The sequence below is a fragment of the Euprymna scolopes genome, chromosome 6, assembly GCF_053919585.1.
Source record: "Euprymna scolopes isolate OS-2025 chromosome 6, ASM5391958v1, whole genome shotgun sequence".
Lineage (NCBI taxonomy): Eukaryota > Metazoa > Mollusca > Cephalopoda > Sepiida > Sepiolidae > Euprymna > Euprymna scolopes.
The window spans coordinates 111,612,955-111,637,784 of NC_136487.1; positions in this window are offsets into that span (position 1 = coordinate 111,612,955).

Sequence of the window (24,830 nt, forward strand, 5' to 3'; positions counted from 1 at the left end):
CTTGGACGAACAACAACTTCACATGGAAAGGACCTGTCACTTCCAACTTCTCTCTTGGAACACACCTGTCACATCAAAGAACCTACTGTTGATTTTATATATTGGGCCTTTCGGCTTATGCGGTAATAAAACTTCTCAAATGCATTTGTGGGGTTAGGTTGTGTAAGGTGTTAACTCGTCAAAATCGTTTGTTTCTTCTTTCATCAAATTATTTCAATTATTGAATATCGATAGTTATTGAAAACATTCCAATACTAAACTTATCTAAGAACACTGACAGGCACATAAGGTACCTTTGTGTGAAATTTCATAAAAATCAGCCCAGCCATTTTTGAGTCCATAAGCAATGAACTCACACACACAGATGCACAAAGTTCCTTTTATATATATATATATATATATATATATATATATATATATATATATATATATATATATATATATATATATATATATGTGTGTGTGTGTGTATCAGGTCATCCCATAAGTTCTGTCCGAATTTATGAATAAAGAAAAGAAGTTACCAAATGTTACATTTCATTAAAGATTTAATCATCAATATATTTTCCCTGATTATCTATGACTTCCTTCCAACAAGCTTATTAATTACATCACTGTGAAATCCTTTTGGCTTTGATTCGAAGAACTCACAAATGTCAGTTTCAACATCTCTCTGCATTACAAAAGCTCTTCCTTCAAAATGATTTTTTGAGCTACGAAACATATGGTAGTCAGAAGGAGCAAGGTCAGGAGAATAGGGGGAGATAATGAATTTTCTCCCAACCAAGTTCTTCGATCTTTTGTGAGGTGATTCATTGCTGTGTGGGATCGTCACCACTTTTTGATTCACTAGAGCAGGTCTTTTTTCCCTCAACGCTCTAATTGCTGACAGTAGATTTGAGGATTAATTGTTGCATTAGGTGGTAACAATTCAAAGTGGATTATTCCTTGTCAATCCCACCATATTGAAAGAAGAAACTTATTTCCATGAAGTTCTCTTTTCAGCTGTAGCTGAGGTCTTTCCCCTTTACCAAGTCATTGTCTAGGACGCTTTACATTTCGATAAAAAAATCCATTTTTCGTCACCAGTCACAAGTTTATCGAAAAGAGGTGAAACAAGTTGGAAAGAATGGAGAGAAGAGCAGATGTCGATTTCGGATTTAAGATTATTTTCAGACAATTCATGAGGCACCCATTTTCCAAGTTTAGGAACTTTTCCAAGTTGTTGAAGATGACGATGAGCAGCTGTATGGTTTGAACTTAGTTTTATTGCCAATTCCTCAACTGAAGATGCCGGATTTTTTTCAAGAACTGCTTCAAGAAACTTATCAGTAAACTCAACTGGACGTTCGGTTTCAAGAGTGAAATCTCCACTTTTTAATTTCGCAAACCATCTGCAAGTTCTTTCATTCACACATTCTTTTTTTTGTAAACTTAGTGAATATTTCTAGCTGCTGAGTTTCTTTTTTTGAACTCATAAAGCAATCTATTCCTCAAATGATTAGGCACTTCCATGTTAGTAGGGTTGTAATCAAGCAAATTTAAATTTTATCATTCTGTAAAAAAAAAATGTAACCAGTTAAAATGCATCTAAACATAAAAATGTAAAATATTACACAATATACACAATATTTTTTAAGTTCCATTCATTTTAAAACAAAGGTAAAATGTCGAACAGAACTTATTGGATGACCTGATATATAAAGAAAAAAGAAATAGACAATTGTCTACTGTGAAACTCGAAACCTGAAAGATGGGATTATTGGAACTGATGGCAATGCTTGTACACATGGTTATAGATCAAATGAAAATATTTTGTCATCAAACTGTTTATGAGTTTGGCGTAGAGATCCAAAATTAAAAATCTGTTTTACCTCTCCGTATAGATCTAAAATAGTTTCATAGTTTAAAATAAATTAAGAAACATTAGGAAAAATGTTAACTACTTACAATGATTTGACTTAAACCCTAACATATTTTTTAATGTTTTTTTTTTTTTGCTTTTTAATAGTGGAAACTTTCAGATAGTGGAAACTTTCAGATTATTATAAGTCTATATTATTTGGTAAGCTAATAATAGAAATTTTAAACTCAAAAGGAAATTCTAAACATGCCGGACATTTGTTTCTAAGAAATTTTTGTTCTTTTAGAAAAAAATCTTTTTAAAACATTTTGTATTCCTATGCAGCAAATAAGAAATAGAGAAAAGATATGAAATTTATATATTTTTCATATTATATATATATATATATATATATATATATATATATATATATATATATATATATATATATATATATAAATGTGTGTGTGTGGGGGGGGGGCATATATAAATGTTCTGAATTTATTTAAAAAACATTTATATACATACAATTGTTTCTGCCCAATTTGAAAACGCACATTTTTTTAATAATTAATTCAAGATGTTTACCAAAGGCTTCTTCAGTTAATTTTTTCTCCGATCAAATTAGCCCCTATAAACAAAAAACGAAACAAAAGCAAAGAAAAACACACAAAACATAAAACTGTGAGCATGAAAACTTCTCTTCGTTTTACTTATCACTTTTTTCTAAAACAAACTAATGAAAAATAATTATAATTAAATCCTTATATAAGTAAATAACTAATTCTAAGATTAGAAAACGCTTAAAAATAAGGATGTTATTTTCTTTCATAATGTCTTCCATTACGCCTTTAACTCCTCTTTCTCACAGAAGAAACGTTTTGAACCTATCTTTGCTCTATCGTTACTTTTATCGTAAGTGCTCGACTGAGCTTTAATCTATGGCCATCCTCTTCTAAAACATTTGCAACAAATCTAGCTAAAATAATTGTCAGCAATTTCTTTCACTCTTAAAACTAAAAGAAAATTCTATAATCAAAGTTTCTTTCCTAGAACTGTCAGCCTGTTGAAGACAATACCGTGGGGTTGCTTCCCAGCTGACTATAACATGGTCGTTTTCAAGTCTAATGCAAATAAGTTCTCGTTGAGCCATCCTCTTAAACTCTGAGTTCCACCATGACTGATCGTCACGGTATTGTCTCACCAGCTACCTAATACTCACTAACCTTTATCCTAGAATAGACTCCAGGCTTTAATAAGCTATGACTCCCTAAGTAAAAAAATAAAAATACACATATAAAGAAACAACATAGAAATAAGGAAAAAATTTTTAGTTTGTTTAATCTAATGAGGGAAAAAAAATCACTGAAAAAGCCTTTTTTAAGTATATACTAAATTTATTCTCAAGAAAAAATGCTTTTTTATAAATTAGTAGAATCAGTTGTATGAATAAAGATGTTTTTTTAACAAATTAGGAACATTGTTTAAATAATTATATTCTGAGCTCCAGTAGCTCGCGCTTGTGTGTGTGTGTGTGTGTGTGTGTGTGTGTGTGTGTGTGTGTGTGTGTGCGTGCGTTTTGTTTGACCAATGTTTGCTAGAATTCATGAATCTACCATAAGGCAATACTTGTGAAACATTAGCTTTATTTATACTGACCCACACATGGCACACTTATGGGAAGATGGCGAGACAGGATGTTGGAAATTTGAATGGAAGATGTCTTCTTCTTCTCTAAGAATAAAACAAGACATTGACATGAAGGATGTTATTTTAAGAATATCCAATGAAATCAGTTATTTATCTTCTATTAATATATATAAATGCTAATAACATTGAATGTTTTGCACAAAGATAACGACTATTTGCAAGTGAAAATAAATAGAACAGAAAGGCGATGACTGACTGATGGGAAAACGGGGTGGAGAAGCCTTAAAACCAAATAACGTTCATTGTTGGTGAGAAATGTAATTATCTGAATTATTAGTTACTAGTTGAACGTAATGTTCATGCACCTACTTGTATTTTATACTTAATTTATGTGCATGCTACAGAGAGCTTCGCTACAAGCTGGGGAAAGAAATTCTGTCACTTATGATTTTGAGCAAGTTTTTCAGTTATCAAAAGTTTCATACCAGTAATATACTAGTATTATTTAGAATAATACCACAGAAACACCGGTTTTCGTTAGATCACCAAAGTTAAGCAATGTTGAACCTGGTCAGATGGGTAACAATTTGGAAATATAAGGCGCTGCATCGATATCTCCCTGCAAGAATTTCACAAACCTAGCATCGTTATTTCTCCTGATTGGAATATGCATGCATCTGGAACCTGCTTGTGAAGTTGTTATTCCGATGGAATTTCTGACTTTGGAAGAAAGTGGTTCAACTCACCTAGGGTGAATACCACTGATATTAAGCTTCTTTATGATGTCTGCATTTCTTTATTTTTATCACAAAATGACTCCAAAGTTGTTAAACACTTTATTTCAAAATCATTGAGCTTCCTCTCTTGCACTGCCAGTGAAATCCATGTTTCACATGAGCAGTAATAGGAATTACCAATGCATTGTAAAGTCTTTACTTCAAATTATTGATGTTCTTCCTACTCCATACCTTTTTCTTTTTCTTATCGAATTGCCAATCAAGAGATCATAAACTGTAATAATCAACAGTTAATATCGTAAATAATCTGCAAGAAAATGTTGTTTAAGACATACCCTAAGATTGGCCACAGAGAGAATTAGCAACTAAGTAATTCAATTAACCAATGATGGAAGCTGGAGAAGAGAAAGACCAAAAAATAAAATGGAAGCAAATAATCAAAGAATGATAGGATTGCAATGGAAAGAAACTGGAGGGACGCTGTGGATCAGCCTTCAAATTGAAAACGATGCAATACTTTAACTGTGTTATGCATCACAAGACACAGGAGTTCCTTAGTCTAAATCTAAGTTTATTTTATTCAGTAAATATAATTTATGAGTTGAATAAGAGAACTTGAATAATATAGTTGTTGAGATTGAATAATAGAGTGATTGAAGCTGATTAATATAGTTGTTGAGGTTGAATAATATAGTTGTTTAGGTTGAATAATATAGTTGTTGAGATTAAATAATATAGTTGTTGAGGTTGAATAATATAATTGTTGAGATTGAATAATATAGTTGAAGTTGAATAATATAGTTGTTGAAGTTTAATAATATAGTTGTTGAGGTTTGATAATACAGTTGTTGAAGTTGAATAATATAGTTATTGAAGTTGAATAATATAGTTGTTGAATTTGAATAATATAGTTGTTGAGGTTGAATAATATAGTTGTTGAGATTAAATAATATACTTTTTGAGGTTGAATAATATAGTTGTTGGGGTTAAATAATATAGTTGTTGAGGTTGAATAATATATTTGTGGGGTTTGGATAATATAGTTGTGAGATTGAATAATATAGTTGTGAAGTTGAATAATATATTCGTTGAGGTAAAATAATGTTGTTGAATGTTGTTGTTGAAGTTGAATAATATAGTTGTTGAAGTTAAATACTATAGGTTTTGTGGGTTGAATAATATAGTTGTTGAGGTTGAATGATATAGTTTTTGAGGTTGAATAATATAGTTGTTGAGGTTGAATATTATTGAGTTTGAATAATATAGTTGCTGGAGCTGAATAATATAGTTGTTGAAGTTGAATAATATAGTTGTTGAGGTTGAATGAGATAGTTTTTGGGGTTCAATAATATAGTTGTTGAGATTAAATAATATATTTTTTAGGTGTAATAATATAGTTTTTGAGGTTGATATATATAGTTGTTGAGGTAAATAATATAGTTGTTGAGATAAAATAATATAGTTGTTGTGGTTGAATAATATAGTTGTTGAAGTCGAATAATATAGTTGTTGAAGTCGAATAATATAGTTGTTGGGGTTGAATAATATAGTTTTTGAGGTGTAATAATATAGTTGTTGAGGTTGAATAATATAGTTGTTGAAGTTTAATAATATAGTTGTTGAGGTTAAATAATATAGTTGTTGAGATAAAATAATATAGTTGTAGAGGTTGAATAATATAGTTATTGAAGTCGAATAATATAATTGTTGACGTTGAATTATATAGTTATTGAGGTTGAATTATATAGTTGTTGAGATAAAATAATATGGTTGTTAAGGTTGAATAATATAGTTGTTGAAGTTGAATAATATAGTTGTTGAAGTTGAATAATATAGTTGTTGGGGTTGAATAATATAGTTTTTGAGGTTGAATAATATAGTTGTTGAGATAAAATTATATAGTTGTTGAGGTGTAATAATATAGTTGTTGAAGCCGAATAATATAGTTGTTGAATCGAATAATATAGTTGTTGAAGTTGAATAATATAGTTGTTGGCGTTGAATAATATCGTTGTTGAGTTTGAATAATATAGTTGTTGAGGTTGAATAATATAGGTGTTGGTGTTGTGTATCAATTATGTAAAACATTTGAAGATGCTTATTCATTAAACTAACTCATTAAATAACAAATCAAATGTAAGAATTACGTAGTGAGGAAACTATGACAAACATCCCTGTGTTTTTTTGTGTGTCCATTTCACAATAACCATCCTCGTTTTGTCCTTTCTTTTCTATCCCCCCATCTCTGCGTCTCTACCATGAAAAGTTTTGCCTTGTAATTATTAATTAAATTTACCAATGAAATTCAAGCTCGTCAGCCTAATTAATATTCACAAGTAACATAAATTGGAACAAATCGAAAACATTGCTAAGGCTCCTATAAAGAAGGTGGGCTCTCTCTACCCTGCTAGAAAAACACTCACACTTATACCTCTACAAAGCCATCATTTGCCTACATATAGGCCGGTGCATTGGTTAGTCTCTTTATATTATGCAGGGTTCAAAAGAGAGTCTCCAATCTAATAAAGTCTTTCACTGTCCACCAAGCTTCCCATCACTGCACTGTTGCATCTCTGTGCTTATTTTACAAGTACTTTAATGGAATGTGCTCTGACGAACTTGTAACACTTGTACCCTCTTGAAGCAAATATCCCCAACTGACCTGACAAGCAGTAAAATTCACTATGGAGGTGCCCCAATGCCAGAGAGCCTTCTCCTCTGAGTTTCTTTCCTCAGACTGCTTAACTTTGGAATTCCTTCCTTGTAGCCTGCTTCTCTGACTGGCTAACATGCGGCAGTTTAAGTGTACTATGAACAGACATCTGGGATTAAAATTAAAGAATTATGTTAAAATTGGTTAAATATAATTTATAGTTTTTCCATATATAGAAAAAAAAGTAAAGTGGCCAATCATAGTGGAGGATGACCTGAATGCTCCTTTTTCATTAGCTACTGCACCAAGATTTAGGGGAGGGAGCCACTGTTTTCCACTGATTTCACTGCTTAACCTTGATTTTCACCTTATAATGCTGAGTATGGAAACATCAAGTCCTATTTTTTGAGTTTTTGGTATGACGACTAAAGATTGAACACTTGTCTCCTGGCCCATTACCAGTCTTCTACATATATATTGTTATACTTTATTATACAAAAAAAAAGGGGAAAATGGTGAGAATTTAACAAACAACATACACAAAAGTAGCATATTTTTTATTATAGTTTAGTTAATATAAGTTAACAACTACTTCATTTTTCACTCTCTTTTTTTTTTCTTTTTTTTTTTAACTCACGTTAACCCCTAACAAGGCATATCGCCACTTGGACGTAAGGGGCTACTATTTGGGATCATGCCTAGAAACGATTTACAAGATGTTGGTTTACATTACATTTAAACTTATACATATCAGAACAGTCAGGGAAGCAGATAGCAGGAAGGGAATTCCAAAGTCTAGCTGTTTGAGGGAAGAAACTATTAGAGTAGAAAGCTTTCTGGCATTTAGGGACCTCAACAGTGAAGGGGTGAGATTTTGTTACTAAGTGGGTTTGTCAGGGATATGTCATTGAGAGAGAAGTCCCTAACAACATTTCAAGAAGAGACCAGACTGCAGCTGTAGACCAGAGATATATAGAGAATGACGCCATCCCCCCCCCTTACTGACATCAAAAACATTGAGGACTGCATAAAGAATTATGAAACGGTCATCATATGCTTGAAGAAGAAGAAGAAGAAGAAGAAGAAGAAGAAGAAGAAGAAGAAGAAGAAGAAGAAGAAGAAGAAGAATCTTAGATTAAAGAAGTTTGTGATCTATAAAATGAATATTCATTACAAAGGAGTAAAATTTAGAATAACGAATTTCTATAGTACTGGTTTTGCTTTCTTCCTCTAAATATCTAAAAATAGTGTTCATTCCTGGGCAACATCGAGTGCTTCCATTGATAAATAAATAAATTTTAAAAAACATTTTCAAAATAGGTTACAGTTTCAGTGTTTGTTTGTATTGGATTTTTATTTATTTATTTTTTGTTTGTTTGTTTCTAGTTCTCCACACTTATAGATGTTCTCTCTTCCAGATAGGAAGAGATTGGATAAAAATTCCAGTCCTGTATATCTGTTTATTTCTTATATAAACCAACAGTTGGTATGAAAGTGAAACATTCATCGACACACCCTCCTTTTTTTGGGGTGGGGGGGGTCACCTTCATTCCAGTTACCTTCCCTCTCCTTCTTTATCTCTCTACATTTTAGATTTCTTAAAATTTCGTAAAAATCAAAGTATCTTCAGTTCTTAGATGCAATAAACTTTGAATATTTCTTTTTGCACACACACACACACGGAAAAATTTTTTTAACGGAATTTAAAGAATTTAAAAATAAAAATAAGGAGGTTAAAAAAGATAATTTAAGAAGAACAAGTTATCAAAAATAAAATTTCCATTGTGCGTCCTCGACTGAGTTTTAATCTGGTCCCTACTTATATGTCATTCACAGCAAGAACTTGTCTTTCTACCATAATAAAAAAGAACTTTCCTTTCTTCCTCTAGAGTCAAGAGGAATTTCCATGAACAGAGTTTCTGTCCGAGAACTTTCCATTTGCGAAATGCTTTATCATACGATTGCTTCCCTGCAGACTACAACATGGTCATCTTCAAATTCAACAGCAACAGCAGCTTCCATGAACAATATTTATAATATCTGCTCGACTTGTAATCCTGGCACTGATTGGGGCAAATACGAAACTCTGATTGTGATTTAACCAATCAGAAGCAATCTCTTATGCAAACAGAACATTAGTTCCCAAACGTTATTTAAGGTGGTGCACCGGAATTGTTTGCTCTCTAGTCACAAGAAGGCTCAACTATGTAACCAAACTCTGTCACTTAGTTCAACCACCAAACTCCTCTCTTGGCATGCAAACCAAAACCCACCTTTAGCCACAGTACGGTTTTTAATACTGTTCTCCTATTACAGACTCTTAAACTTTTTTCCTTGTCCAGACTCATGGACTTCCAATAACTAACATCTTATCTATTCATGTTTAACGAAAATGGCCGATAAAAGTTAATATAAAATGTGAGAATCAAACTTTGTCTTTAATTTTACAAATCAACCGTTTCTGGATTCGATTTTTTTGTAATCATTGTTTTTTCTCTCTCCTCTACATTCCAATACATATTATCCATGATAGGTGAACATATTCAACATCTTCAGTTCATGTTGGAGAAGAAGCTACACAAACGATAAAATGTTGAAATATGCAGCTAATCTAGAAGTTGACCTGGGTTCAGTTATAGATCGGGATTGTTTTGTTTAATTCTGTTAAAACTCAGCTTGTGTCTTCCAATCGTAGGCATGTCCTTTTCTTCCTGAGATTTGCATGGATGGTTCTCCTCTTGATGAGAAACCGACTCTAAAACTTCTTGGTTTTTCTTTCTCATCAAATCTGTCTTGGAGTGCATATATTAGATCCATTGCTTTTTCTGTTTCTCGTAAAATCGGTTCTCTCTATCGCTCTAAACAGTTTCTCACACGTGAGATTATTCTCTATCTCTACAAATCTACTATCAGATCATGTATGAAGTATGGTTGGCATATTTGGGCTGGTGAATCTTTACCTATTTGAGAGTTCTTGACAAAGTGCAGAACCAGCCTTTCTTCTCTGCTACTTCTCCTTCACAGACGTGATGTTGTTAGTCTCAGTCTATTTTATAAATTACATGTTTTCTTCAGAAATGTCTGATCTATTCCCTGCTTCCTTTGTTCCATTTCGTTTGACTCGTTGGTCTAGTGGTCTCCATCAATTCACTGTTTTCATACCTCATTGTGATACAGCTTCCTATTCCAGTAGCTTCTTTCTAGTCACTATTTTCCTCCTACGTCGGTTTTCTTTTCAAGATTAAGGTCAGTAGACACCTCTTGTCTTTGCGATAATCATCTTTCGTTTTTGTTAGCTCCTTAAATAAAGTGGCCTCATGCCTTGTCTGGGGACGATTTTCATAAAAAAATAAAACGTAGATTATGAAAAAGACTAATTTCACAATCTTATTAACATTTATATTTTCGTATTTTTCGTTATAAATAAAATAAAATAAAACGCTGTATTTTCTTTTTATGGATGTCAAGTGATAAAGTATAACCCACAATAATATTCTATTGCTTTGGATCACAATGAAATATACTTCTCCATGTATTTTGGTTGATGTTAATGTCATGCTTCGATTAAAGAATGTATGTTATTAACTTCTTTCAGAAGATGTGACAGTATCAGGAGAGTGAAGCCAGAGCCCCTAAAGAATGAGTACTCTAGCTATTTAAAAATTGGGCAGCCCTATCGGCATTCCCCTGTAAGGGCGTCTCAGGCAGTAAGCAATAAACTTACTCCACCCGAAAAACAGGAGGCAACGACCTGAGAAAGTGGCCCTCCTAGGACCAGCCAAATCCTATCTCAGCTCTACAGATACAAGGTCATTTTCATACTTATGAATGGTCAAGATTCTGTGTGAGTGTACCGAGGATGTATCCTCAACTGGTATATATATATATATATATATATATATATATATATATATATATATATATATATATATATATATATATAACCTACTCAGGCTGTGTCAGGTAAGTAGTTTAAGAATATATATGTCTATTGGATCGATCTCCAAAACTTTAGGTTGGATTGGTGAAGAAACACACAGAGAGAAACTTCAATTTTATGAGACCGAAAGCCAAGTTAAGTGGGCAAGATTTTTCAAAACGGTCCCTAATAATTTTACAAAAATTAAACCACTCAAGTATTACAATTCTTTTGTGCTCCTAAATTAAAGGAAAACATGAATGTTCAAATGCACCCGTGTCTTATCAAAGAAGAGCATCTTTTTTTGTTTGTTTTTCATTCTTTCTCCCCCCCCCTCACACACACACATACACCTTCTTTTTCTACTTCTTTCAGTTTTCATTTACTGCAGCTCCTTCGCTATCTCTCTTTTCTCAAAAACAACAAAATATATAGGTGGATTTAACAAAAATAAACAAACAATCCTAATTACAAAAAATTTTAGTAGTAGTAGTAGTAGTAATTACAAATACTAACCCTGCTACTAGTTTTCTAATACCTAAATGTGCAAATAAACCCTTAGAATATCGGTGTAATTTTTATAATATAATAGTTTTTGGTGCTTCTTGTGTAGATTAGTGATGTGTGCGAGACTTTTCCAGTCTCACACAAAACATGCGTTCACATTTCCAGCTATATTACTTGTCATATACATACGCGCACACAAACATACGCGCCCCTGTCCACACACGCACATATATTCACGTTCGCGTACATACACTCACATTCACGTGTATACAAACACACACACACTAACGTACGCACATGTAAGCACAGATGGACGACGTCACTTCCCCTTTCAAAGGAAATCCACACATGCGCAAAAGACCACCGAGAACAAGTATAAGAGCAAGAGACAAACTGTTTCCAGCCTTTTTCAGACCAGCCTCCTAGCTGGACAGTCTACGGACCGACAGCGTGCCTTTTCGGCATGTGTGCGCACGTGCGTACCTCACACCACATGCTACTATGTGGGACAAAAAGCTGTCAGACCGTACGTACACTTTATACGCTTTCTATCTCCATAACCTGGATTGACTTTCTCGCTCTATCTCCCCTTCGGCCTTGGTCCATCAACAGACATGTGCGCGACTCTCTACTGAGCTTAACCCTCTCTTTCTACAGGCCGGCTTGCCACTTCCCGTTTCTCTATTGCATTCCCCTTTCCTTCCACGCGCGTAGTCGTCAACGGCTGAATGAACAGGTGTACACCCAAGACTTTCATTTCTCAACAGAAAATAAACGACATGTTTATTTTATTCCAGCATTTGAGTTCTTTGTTTCCTTCATTCAATTCGTTTCATTATTTTTTCTCGTAGTGAGTTTGGGGTATTTATATCCTAGTCTTCTACAGATGTTTTAAAACAATCTATTTTCGAGGGAAAACATTTTTACGTACTCACATGATATGTCAAAATAAGTGTAAATAATATAAAAAAAAAAAAATTTAAAATCAACTTATAGATGTGCTAGATGTATTTTTGACAAAAAAAAAATCACCCACAGTTACGTTCTGACAAACTCTTAATTTATTCCAGTTAAGGGAGATAAATCAGTTTGTCATATCGAATTGGTTGCACAACTCTTTCACATTAAAACATACGAGAAAACTAGATCATTTGATAAATTCTATTTTAACTTGTAATTATTTTTAGGTTTGTTTTACAATAGACAGAGGTACGAAAAACTGATACAAAAAAACCCCCCAAAAAACAAATATATAACAAATAAATGTTATCAAAGGCAAGATAAGTTATTCTTCTACCTAGTTGAAAAGTTTTTAGTGTTTTTGCTTACTTTAAAACATTTCCTCCGCTCAAAAAACAAGTAGTGTTATGTGAGAACAAGAAAAAATGGGCACGAATTGACTCTTAAGTCTTTGAAGTTTCTATAATGACTTAGAAATAAAAAAAATAAAACAAAATACTGTTAGAAACCCACCGAATAAATGTTACCATGACATTTATTGGGTAGGTTTCTACCTGCATTTTTTTTATGTCATTATTGTGGTGCTTTTGTATTAAAACCCAGTTGTAAAATATAGCTGTTGAAAATCAAATGACAGGAAAACTTTATGAAATACTTACTTGCTATTGAAAAATATTAGTGTACACCGAAAATTACTGAAAATAATCAAGTATTTTTATTTATGAAATACAACTATAAGCTGCCATTTTGCCATATATATATATATATATATATATATATATATATATATATATATATATGAACAAATGATTAATAAAACATGTTAAAAGACATCTTGAAAAAGAGTTAAAAACATATTTAATTTTAAAAAAGGAAGCACAAGATAAGTGGATAGTCCTTAATCCGCGGAGTTTCGAAGAAATACTCTCCTTCTCATCAGAGGGTAGGAATTAGCAAAATGCAGGATCGGATTTTGCATATAAAAGTATTTAATGAAACTACAAGTAAGTCAAAGATCTTACTTGGTTAAAAAAAAGGGTGAGGTAAGGGGAACAGGAGGCAAAAGAAAAATAATAAAAAGATTTCACATGAATGGATAGTAGGGTGAAGGGTAAAAATCCAAAAATGGTAAAATCCAAAACGGTCGAATTTAAAATTTCAATCCAATGGGTAAATTATATATATATATATATACATATATATATATATATATATATATATATATATATATATATATATATATATAAATGGGTAAATATATATATACATATATATATATATATATATATGCACACAGATATGCATACATATACATACACATTTACATATATAAACATATACATGATGATGATTGCAACGTCTTGTCAGACGAGTGCCACTCCCTCAGACACTTAAAGTCCATGAGCTCAAAAATGACTTCCATCGCCACAGGACCATTTTTATAGACAAATCCCCGAGGGAGTATCTATACGCAGATGATGTTACAGAGTCTTAGCTTTGTACGATAGCTAAGTCTCTCTCTCGGTTCAAAATGTTGAGATCCAGCAACAAGCAAGAGCAAGATAGCCAACAACAAGTTAAACTGCAGACCAGCTTAATGCGGGTACTGGTCTCCCGCTTTATGGTTTTTTTTAATCAGAGATTTGCTCCTCCTAGAAACGTTGCCTTCACCACGGCTTACGGGAACCCTCTCCACCCCAGCACACACATACAGTTTGGTTCGAGTCAGCTTGGCTTTGATGATGCTAAGTGGCACTCTATCAATGTCTTCAACCTGAGGCTTGATGAACTTTCTCCGGAATTTTCCAATCCTTCTTAGAAAATCAATCTCTATGTCCATGTCTTTAATGACTTCACCAACATACAAAGCCGCTGATTTTTTGCCTTCGTACTGACACAGCACAAAATCTCCAGATCTTACGTCTATGCTGCTCAAAATCAGTTCTTGATCTTCATCTTTCACTTTCGTAATCATTGGATTTGTCATCAACCAAAGTTTCAATGTTCATATCATCATCGTCATCCTTCTTGATGGGGACACTTTGGCTAGCTGGCTTGGTTGTCACTTTCTTTTTTTTTGTTTTGGCTTTTCATCACTTTTAACTGAAACTTTTCAGCCATTTTCTCAAGGTATTCTGGCGAAGTGGCATTTACACACTTGCCTCTCTTCCGACCTCTTCTGCTGTTTATCCTTGATAGAGCTTTGCGAAATCCTCTGAACTGAATTGGTGAAACAAAAGAGGGTGGTGTTGCTTCTTTGCCAGGGTCACAGATTTTTCCAGTTGGTGTAGTTCGGATAGATGTTGGTGCAGCTCCTGACAAAGTGGTGCTGACTCTAAATGAGGAAGGTTGTGGAGAATGAAGTGCTTGAACTATTGTGGGTAGAGGATGGTTGGGGGCAGTTGAGACACATTATCAGGAAGAGGAAGAGAGAGTTTCTGCAGGAACAGAACGATTGATGACATCAGATGAGGCAAAGAAAAGTCAGGAAAGATGTGCCAGCAGTGATGTTTGCTGAAGTTGCCCCAAGAGTCCAAGCATAGTTGATCAGCTCAGTAATGCTGTAGATGGTGATCGTCTGCCTAGGATTGCTTACCGTCCATGAAGCGTTCCTGTGATTGAAGAAAGATTTCACTGGCCCATCCATATCCAGAGGTTGGTATAAGGGACGAGATAGATGATGAGCACGTGATTTTCTTTTGCATGTTTCAATGCTTGCAATGACTTTCATGATTATCCAGCACCAAGACGACAGGGTTTTTCCCAGAAGGCTGCACATTTTTTACAAAATTCTCAATTACCGACAAAAACTTCTTTGATGTAATCCACCCATTGTCTGTTACAAAGCCTAAGCTTTCCTTGGGAGCATTGTTCATTCAGTGGGCCAGTTATTCCTCCCTACTGAAGAGCTCTCCAGAAACAAAGCTAAGGATTAATTTCATACTTGGGTTTTAATTAGACATACTGGCGGTCAAGTCTCCCCACTGGCCAATTCTCTCCACTTTTCTCATTAAGCACACACACACACACACACACACACACACACACACACCTATATATATATATATATATATATATATATATATATATATATATATATATATATATATTAATCGATCACTTATAGACTAATTTTATTCAATTTTTTGAAGAAACAGTTTACGCATATGATCTCAATATTTACCCTCAAATTTTCAGTGCACACTAATAATATTACAAGTAAGTATTTCATAAAGTCATCATGCCATATTTCATAACCGGATTTTAACACACAGACATCCAAAACGCTCAATAGTTTGGGGTTTTTTTTTTTTTTTTTTTGTGCTTTGTAAACTTAAACATCGTTATATAGTGAGCATTTTGTGCTGCCGTAGTTTTCCTATCGACGTATTATCGCAACACAGCACTAGTAATGATGAATAAGTAACATTTTAGTAAACTAAAATGAAAAAAAAATACTCGTTTGTTATCAAAATGCTATGAATTTTATGTCAGAGTATAAAACGGCCCAAATTAATCTACTAAAAAAATAAATAATAATAACAACTTTTTGTTTTCATGGCGAGATTATTGTAAAAATAAACAAACGTGCGACAATTATGATTACGACTTCAAATACTATTCGCACCATTTTTATTCTCTTCATTCACTAGCAGCAGCAGCAACTGTTATTGTGGAAAAGCTGCTGCTGATTGTATTCTTTGAATTTTACAGATAAAACTAACGGCAATTGCAGCGGATCAGCATGCTGGTAAAAATTAAAAAAAAAAAAAACTTATTGTTTTCTTGTTTTAAACTGCAGTAACCCACTTCTCTCTCCTATTCATCACCACAAAAAGACTAATCATGGAGGATTCTGAAAGTTGAAATAAAATCCATCAGTTCTTTGATAGGATAAAATTGATGTTTTTCCCCTCGTCGGAGCACAAATGCATGATAACCAAATTTCTATTTGACTTTTGGCTCTCAGTTTTGTTTAATGCTAGAGATTACTTTCTGGTAGAGAGTCAAGTCATCAAAAACACCTGTGACCCGTTTGAAAATTAAAAAGTGAGTAAACTGGTAACTAGAAAGTAATGTTTGTATTGAAATTTAAAGGCAAAGTCAAGTATTGTAGTTCATTTGTGTTGGTAAATCGCAGGAAAAAGTACTTTCTCAGGTGCCCCGTCATATAAAAGAACCAGTCAGACTTTAACAATTTATAGATAAGCACAATTTTAAGAATTTTAATAAAGATATTAAAAGTAAATAACTGAAGCATCAATCGTCACCAATTTTTTAAGCATAACCTTAATGAGATTCTTTACATTTTTTGTTAAATTAAATGTTGTTTTCACCTGGGTGAGGGTGGTCAGGGGTATCGATATAGTGTTTATATAAGCATGCAAGATAGCAGCCAAAAGCAGATAATGCAATGATTTAGGAGGGAAAAAGAATGCCATCTACTATATAAATCTCACCTGTCTGTTTAAATGTATGTATGTATGTATTCGTTTTCATTTTAAAAACGTTACAACCGGCGAAACGAACGTCTCTCTATTCTATCTTCTGTGTATTTGGGATTGTTTTACTCTTTTATTCATGTTTAATTCACCTATTCGTAACAACCATCATCATCGTCATCATAAATGCTCCTTCATATATATTCTACATGTACGTGTATGTGTACGTGTGTGTGCATATGTATGTACATGCGTGTATGTATGAATGTTTGAGTGTATGTGCATGTTGTCATGTGTGTTTGTTCTTGCGTATGTACGTTGCGTGCATCTGTTTGTATGCATGCTTGTCTGTGTACGTGTATATCTTTATTTCGATATGTGTGTGAGGTGGATAAGATTCCCAAAAGCCCTGTTAAGGCAACCCCTCTGGGTGAAGCAAATCTCTGATTTAAAAAAAAAAAAATACATAAAGCAGGAGACCAGTACCCGCATTAAGCTGGTCTGCAGTTTGATTTGTTGCTGGCTATCTTGCTCATGCTTGTTGCTGGATCTCACCATTTTGAACCGAGAGAGAGACTTAGCTGTCGTACAAAGCTAAAACTCTGTAAAATCATCTTTGTATAGATACTTCCTCAGGCATTTGTCTATAAAAATTGTCCGTGGCAATGGAAAAAGTGTCATGTGTGTAGCCCTGAAATGCTGAAAGCATGTAATAATTGATCTGCCATCATTCTATATATGCATATGTGTGTGTATGTATGTATGTATGTATGTATGTATGTATGTTAATATATGTACTAGTGTATTTATGTGTCTGTATACCTATTTGTATATGTATGTATATATGTATGTGTGTATATATTTTTATTTATTTATTTATTGTGTATACATGTTTATTCGTGTTTGTATGTATATACGTATATATATTTGTGTGTGTATATGTATATATGCATATATATGCATGCGTATAGGTCATATATATGCATGTGTAGGTATATGTAGGTAACTTTACGTGTATGTATGTATATGTGCATACATGTGTACGTATATGTATGTGAATATTTATGTATATGTGTGTATGTATTTGTATATGATAGTATATGTGTATGCATATATATGTATATGTGTGTATGTATATGTTTGTATGTATGTGTTATATGTATTGTGTATGTATGGATGTATGGATGTGTGCATGTGTGTATGTCTATGGGTATGTATGTATGTGTATGTATGTGTGTATATGTATATATATGTATGTATGTCAAGGACCGTCTTCAATGTCATGTCTGCTTGAGCGTCTGAATTCGCTGGCAGGACTGAAAAAAAAAAAATAAAAAAAATAAAGGTTATCTTCGGGCTCATGGACTTTCAGTGACTGAGGGAGTGGCACTCGTCTGACAAGACGTTGCAATCATCATGTATGTATGTATGTATAAAAAAAATCCAGGCATCCAGGCTAGTATATATATATATATATATATATATATATATATATATATATATATATATATATATATATAAAGCTGAATGTGTGTGTGTGTGTGTGTGTGTGTGGTCACGAATAGGCTCCTATATGGTTGATTATTTTAAAAAACTGATCCCATATAATGATAGAAGATGTATCGAGACACAAGAATGGGTATGTTTGATCTGGCAGAACGGTGGTTCATTAAAATTGTGGGGTCTGCGTTCGCGGCTGGTCCACAAAGTATGGAAATAAAAAATTAAAAAATTAAAAAAAACGTTTACAAGTGTTTTTGATATAGATGTACATAAGAATACTTTGATAAGTATGCTTTAACTTAAATAGGGATGGTATAATAAAATTGTGGGGTCTGCGTTTGCGCCTGGCCTCCATAGAATGGAGATAGGCACAAACTTTAATAAAGACTTTTCATATTTATCTGCGTAAGTATACTTTGATAATTATGTTTCAGTTTGAAGAAATATGGTATAATAAAATTATGAGGTGTTCGTTCGTGCCTGACCTCCATAGAATGGAAATATGTCACAAAGTTTAACAAGGTTTTTTAATATAGATCCACAGAATATTGTGATAAGTGTTTCAGTGTGAACAGGTATGGTATAATAAATTATGGGGTTTATCTATTTTATTTTTACTTTCATCATATTTTGCTTTGGTTTTGATACCCCTAAATTCGAAGCTATCTATTTACAGCCCTTCCTTTTCATAACCTATCATACTTTCATAAATCAGAGTCCATTTTCTGTAGGCTGTTTTTGAACCCTGTCAACGACGGGTACTTTTGCCAGTATATATATATATATATATATATATATATATATATATATATATATATATATATAGATAGATAGATAGATAGATAGATAGATATAAGAATAATAAGATGAATTGGATCACAGATTATTGAATCTTGTGGTATCAAGTCTTACTAAGTATTTTTGGGAGGTATAATAAATCTTTATTTTGAAAAATGATATTTTTCTGAAAAAAATTTAAACATAAGAAAAACTTTTCTTTCAACCGTTGTGACTTTCAATGCTTGTATAATAGTGTTTATGAATGAAGGATAATTGGGTATCCATAACCATTATAATTAAAATTTTAGTTGAGATTGACACCATGTTAGAAACTTACAGAGAAAAGAAGAAAAAAATAGGTAATGACGTTATTATATTATTTTAATTGGAATTCATTATTGAGATGAGTATTGTTTTATTAATTTTATTTATTGCGGACCATTTTCCTCATCTTTTTCTTGTTGTTTCACAACGTTTCAGCCAACTATTCCTTCGGGGCCCATGGCGCAGTTGATAGAGACATTGAATCTCTATGGTTCCAGGTGAGAATTGTTTGAAGATAGCGGTTTCAATCCTATCCAAAGCCGGCCAGAGGCTTACTTGGCCAAAAACGTGGTGAGATGACAACAACTACGAAAGGCAGTAAATGCAGTGGATGCAGTCAGGAGATTCAGAGTTCCTATTCCGTCGCAGTTACCACGTGACGAAGGCCAGAGGAATAGTTGGCCGAAACGTCGTGAAACAACTAAGAAAAGATGAGGTTAATGGTCTACAATAAATAAAATTAATAATGACATTATTGTTCAACAGAGAATACCCATTATTTGGTAGTGTTAGAAAAGAATTAAAAACTGCTAATAATTATCTTTACAGAAAGGAGGACACCATGTATCCTTGTAGATTCTATACTAGGCTGTTGAGATGTCTGATTTATACCATTATTTCACTCCAACTGCCGACAGGAAATCACTTCCATGGGTGCTTAGAAGAACTAGTTTAACAAACTGTATTCATACACCAAGCCATCCAGTTGGTTGATGGGGCAATAACTTGTGATAAACCAGTCTAATTACATCAAAAGTAAATAGTACATCAAAATATGTGACTGCTACATTGCCCCCTGCTAAGGTTTATAGCCTACAATGAACAAAGGCATGCTTCTATATATATATTATTCCTTAATAAAAAAAAATTAAAGGCATGCTTCTATATATATATTCATATATATGAACAAAGGCATGCTTCTATATATATATTATTCCTTAAAAAAAAAAAATTAAAGGCATGCTTCATTGGTGGTAGCAGTTTATAAGAAGAATATGTCATACCAAACATGCAAATTCAAACAGGAAAAAAGCTTTCGTATAAATGCTTATGTTTTGCTAAAGCAAAAATGATAAAAAGAGAAAAAAATAACAATAAACTAAGTACAAAAAAATATGCATTCAATTCATAGAAAGAGTCTTTTATGTAGTTATCTGATGAAGTTAACAAATATTCAACAATGTTTATAGTATAGTTCTGATAAAAAATAGTTTTGTAGTACATTTGTAGCCTGTGGGGGCAAAATGCCTACCACTGTGTGTGACGATGATGTGTGTAGATAGACAAGATGTGAATGTTTCTAAAAATCTCAGGAAGATTATGTGTAACAGTGAATAATGCTGTGTTGTGAATGACATAGGTTCATGTGGCAAGTTTGAGCTATCACTGCAGCTCACTTCTTACAATGCTTAGTTTTTATTTTTTAGAGGATAATGCGAACAGGTGCTCAGCTCCAAAAAACAACCCTTTCAGATTGGTTAGAGTCCAATACAAACAACTATAGATGTTGTTTGTTTGTTTGTTGTTGTTGTTGTTGTTGTTGTTGTTACTACTACTACTACTATAAGTAGAGGAGTATCACATTTAACTGCTTACTTTTATTACAATTAGTGTAGACATTATGCACAGCATAAGTGATTCTATGTCACTTATGTCCATTACAGATATTAAGTTTGTTCTTTATAGGACTAAGTATGGCTGCACTAAAAAATGCAAAAGATGCAGATGCAATTTTTTTATAGTGAGTCATAAAAAATTTACAATTATAATTCAAAATTAAATCTAAGTTAAATTATACTAGATTATGTTCATTCTAAAAATTTGAAGAAATTTCAATCATTTTTCTCAGGCCTCAGAATTCAGTTGTGTCATTTTTATTTTTACTTAATTTGCCTCATAGCAATATTTACAAAGCAATTATATTGGCGTATTTGTGATTGTGAACTCTTGCATTTTGATATAATGGGGAGTGTTGATAAGGTGAGTAAAGGTACCTTTTGTAAAAAAAAAAAATGGGAGGGACTTATGCACGATCCTGCATCACCGGACCATAAATGTAATCCCTCTGGGGGCAGGTCATGCACCCCAGCACACAGGCAAGAAGATGTGCACCAGCCCTAAGTCTCAGTGGTTATATTTTTAACTTTTCAATTTAATTTGAATTTAGCAGCAAGGTTCAAGGTTTATCAAGGTCTGTCTACTCAGCCAGTTGTAGCCAAAGTCTCGCTTTCCACTTTACTTTTTCGAGTGAAGGTGGGAGGTCACCAGTTTTGGATTGTCAGCCCAAACTAATATGTGTTGCTAAGTTTCTATCTGCTAAAGCAAATGGTTTAACGAAAACCATTAATTCTGCCTCCATCTCTCTGTGATTAGCATTTCCTTGTCTCTTCTTTCTTACCTCTTTTTCTTCTAAATCTCTTTTCCTTTTTTCTTTCTTTCTTTCCTCTGAAATTCTTCTCTCTCTCTTTCTCTCTCTCTCTTTCTCTCTCTCTCTCTCTCTCTCTCTCTCTCTCTCTCTCTCTCTCTCTCTCCTAATCTTATGAAATCTCTTTTTGTTTTCTTTCTTTTTTCTTTCTCCAAATGTCCTCTTTTTCTCTCTTAATTTTCTCTTCCTTTCTCTTTTCTTCCTGAGGGTCTTTCTATCTCTTTCTTTCTTTCTTTCTTTGTTCTAAAGAAACAGGTTATCAGTTAAACCATTTCTGCCAGCCCCAATCCAACGAAACAAAATATGACAGTCTTTTTCTTCTTTCTTAAACCATGTTATAAAAACTAAGCTAAGAAAGAAAAACAAGACTTATATCAAATTCTTTTGTGATATAAGACATATGAGTAATTTGGTGGCAATTCTTGCCGATATTTGCTAGGGCCGACCAAAACTGACATCCTCATTTAATACTGAGAAATTATACTTTTCTGATATACAAAAATACTGGAATCCTTACCAAGTGTCAGCCACACCTGACTCCTAGTTTGTGTAGTCCAGTGTTAGAATTAGTGTTACACCTATCATCCTTGACTGAAGAAAAGAGGATGATAAATTAACATCTTTTCACCTCTGGAGTTTTTGAGTAAGAGAGAAAAAGATAGTCACATGACTGACATCACAGTGTAATTAAGGAGATTTAAATAGTTGTGTAATTTCTTATCTATATGTTTCCAGATTTAAGTGTGTCCTGACGTTGTTGAAGTGGCCGATGATGGTGATTGGTTGTACAACTAATTAGAAATAAATACAATGATGTCAAAGAAAGAATGCAAACATAGAATTAAAGGTGACAAATTTATTGTAGCATAAATATACAGATGATAAAGTAGTAACTGCCTTTGCTGTGAACATCAGAGGAAAGGTAGACAAGGAGTGCCTGGACAGATTAGTTCTTTAATGTTGACATCTCTGGAGGGATAGCTAGCCAGTTTTGGTCACTTGGTTGGGAAAATCTGGATATCTCTGAAGAGATCTTATGTTGAGCGTGGTCACTTGGCAGGACAAATATTGACGTTTCTGAGGCCTGGCCACTTGGCTAGATATCTTTGAGATTGAAAAGATGTGCATCAGGTCCGGTTACCCAGAAAGAAGACATCACTGAGGTTGCAGGATTGCTGGGCAGGCTGCAAAGCCAGAAGTCCTGGAATATAAGAGTAGTTTGAGAGTTGAAAAAGTTTACCAGGAAAGGACAGATTTGTCCACAATTAAACTTGTAATTAGGTGCCTTGTAAAAGATAGGTTTATCTTGGAATGGATGCTGCTGCTACTGCTGGGTTCAAAAACTGGACAACCAGGAAGTCAAAAGTTGAACATGACTAGGTATTGTACCTCCAGAGACAAGTTATTTCTTCCTTGGTAAAAATAACTGTTTATATATAAAAAATGGCAGACAAAAAAAAAAAGCAATCTCAGCAAACATGATACATTGCTGCAATTAATTCTCAAATCATGCTAAAGTGATCTAATCTAATTAATATGATGTAGTGTTGTATTATCTTTTGGTTTGATCAATCTTTTTTTATCATAGCTGGTTTAAAGTTGAAATAGACATCATGACTCAGTCAGAATCAAAAGTGCAAGTCATTTATTTCTACAACAGTCAGTTTTGTTATTTCAGCAGCATAAGTAAACTGTGAAAACTGGAGGTTGTAGCATTAACTAATTTTTATGTTTTGTAGCTGTGGTCACAGTAATAACCCCCAGGGATTTTGATCTTTGGATTTTGGAATTCCTTAAGATACACCCCCAATTATCAATTTCATAAGATTTTAAATATTTATACTCACTAAAATCCAAGCAATGGGTTGTAGGGGACTAAAAATTAGAGGACACCGGGGAGGAGTAATCTGCCCCTGCTCTAACGCTTGTTGGTTTTTCCCTTTGGTCACGGGCAGACGTGTTGCCTTTTTCCCTCTCAAGAAGAGGAGAACCTTTGTTCCACCACGAGGTGAGCTCTGAGAACTTTTTCCACCAGTCGGTGAGTCTTATCGAACTGTCGCTATTGTATTGTGTTTTATTGTTGTTTAAATGTTTGTCAGTGTATAATAAATGTGTAAACGTAATTGGGCAATTGTGTTTATTCATATATTTTTTGTTTAGTTAAAACTAACAAATTGGTGACTCCGAGAAAATATATATGTGCACGTACATACATAATAATAAGTTCTGTTAAAAAAAAAAAAGTAAAATAACATTTTTATGAACAATAAGAAAAAGTTAGGATGTAAATTTTATTTCTAGAATTCTAATTATTATTCCCTAAATAAAAATTCGTAGGGTAGCATAATTAAGATAGCAACACGATTTTTCTTCTATTCTTTACATATTTTTGTCGATAGAATAAGGATAGAACTAGGGTTTTGTTTTAATTGTGCACAACAAATGCAACAAGTTTTTTTTTTAAACTAAATTATCCCTTATAGGAAAATTTCGTTCCTGAAACGGCTGTCGGTATTCCTGTCAAATTCGGCGCCTGATACAGGATTGGCTGATATGGGTGAGTATGTTGCGTTCTGTCTCTGTGCCCCCTTACCCTCCGTGTTGTATTATTACTATTCCTTTCTTTCCATGCCCTGCTGGTAGACTGTTGTAGTTTCCAGTGCGGTAAAATAAATAAATATATTTTTTTTTTTTAAATGGCGACAACTTGTAACGTTAATGCCTCGTTAGTTCGCGACGACCCTGCTTTGTTTTTTGCTCAACTCGATTTATTTTTCAAACAAAAATCGATTGACAACCAGGCAGAGAAATTCTGTTACGTCACATCCATTTTACCTCAGGATACAATTACTGAGGTAAGAGAGTTAATAATCTCTCCGCCTACAGAAAAGCCGTACGATGTACTTAAGGAGAGAGTCATGACTGCTGTGACTGTTTCCACACATAAGCATATTTCGCAGTTGTTGGAACAAGAGACCCTGGGAGATAGCAAGCCGTCCCAATTTCTAAAACGGTTATAAAAATTAGCTGAAGGTGCGGTGGATAAAAGTATCGTTAAGCATATTTTCCTCCAACGGATCCCGACGG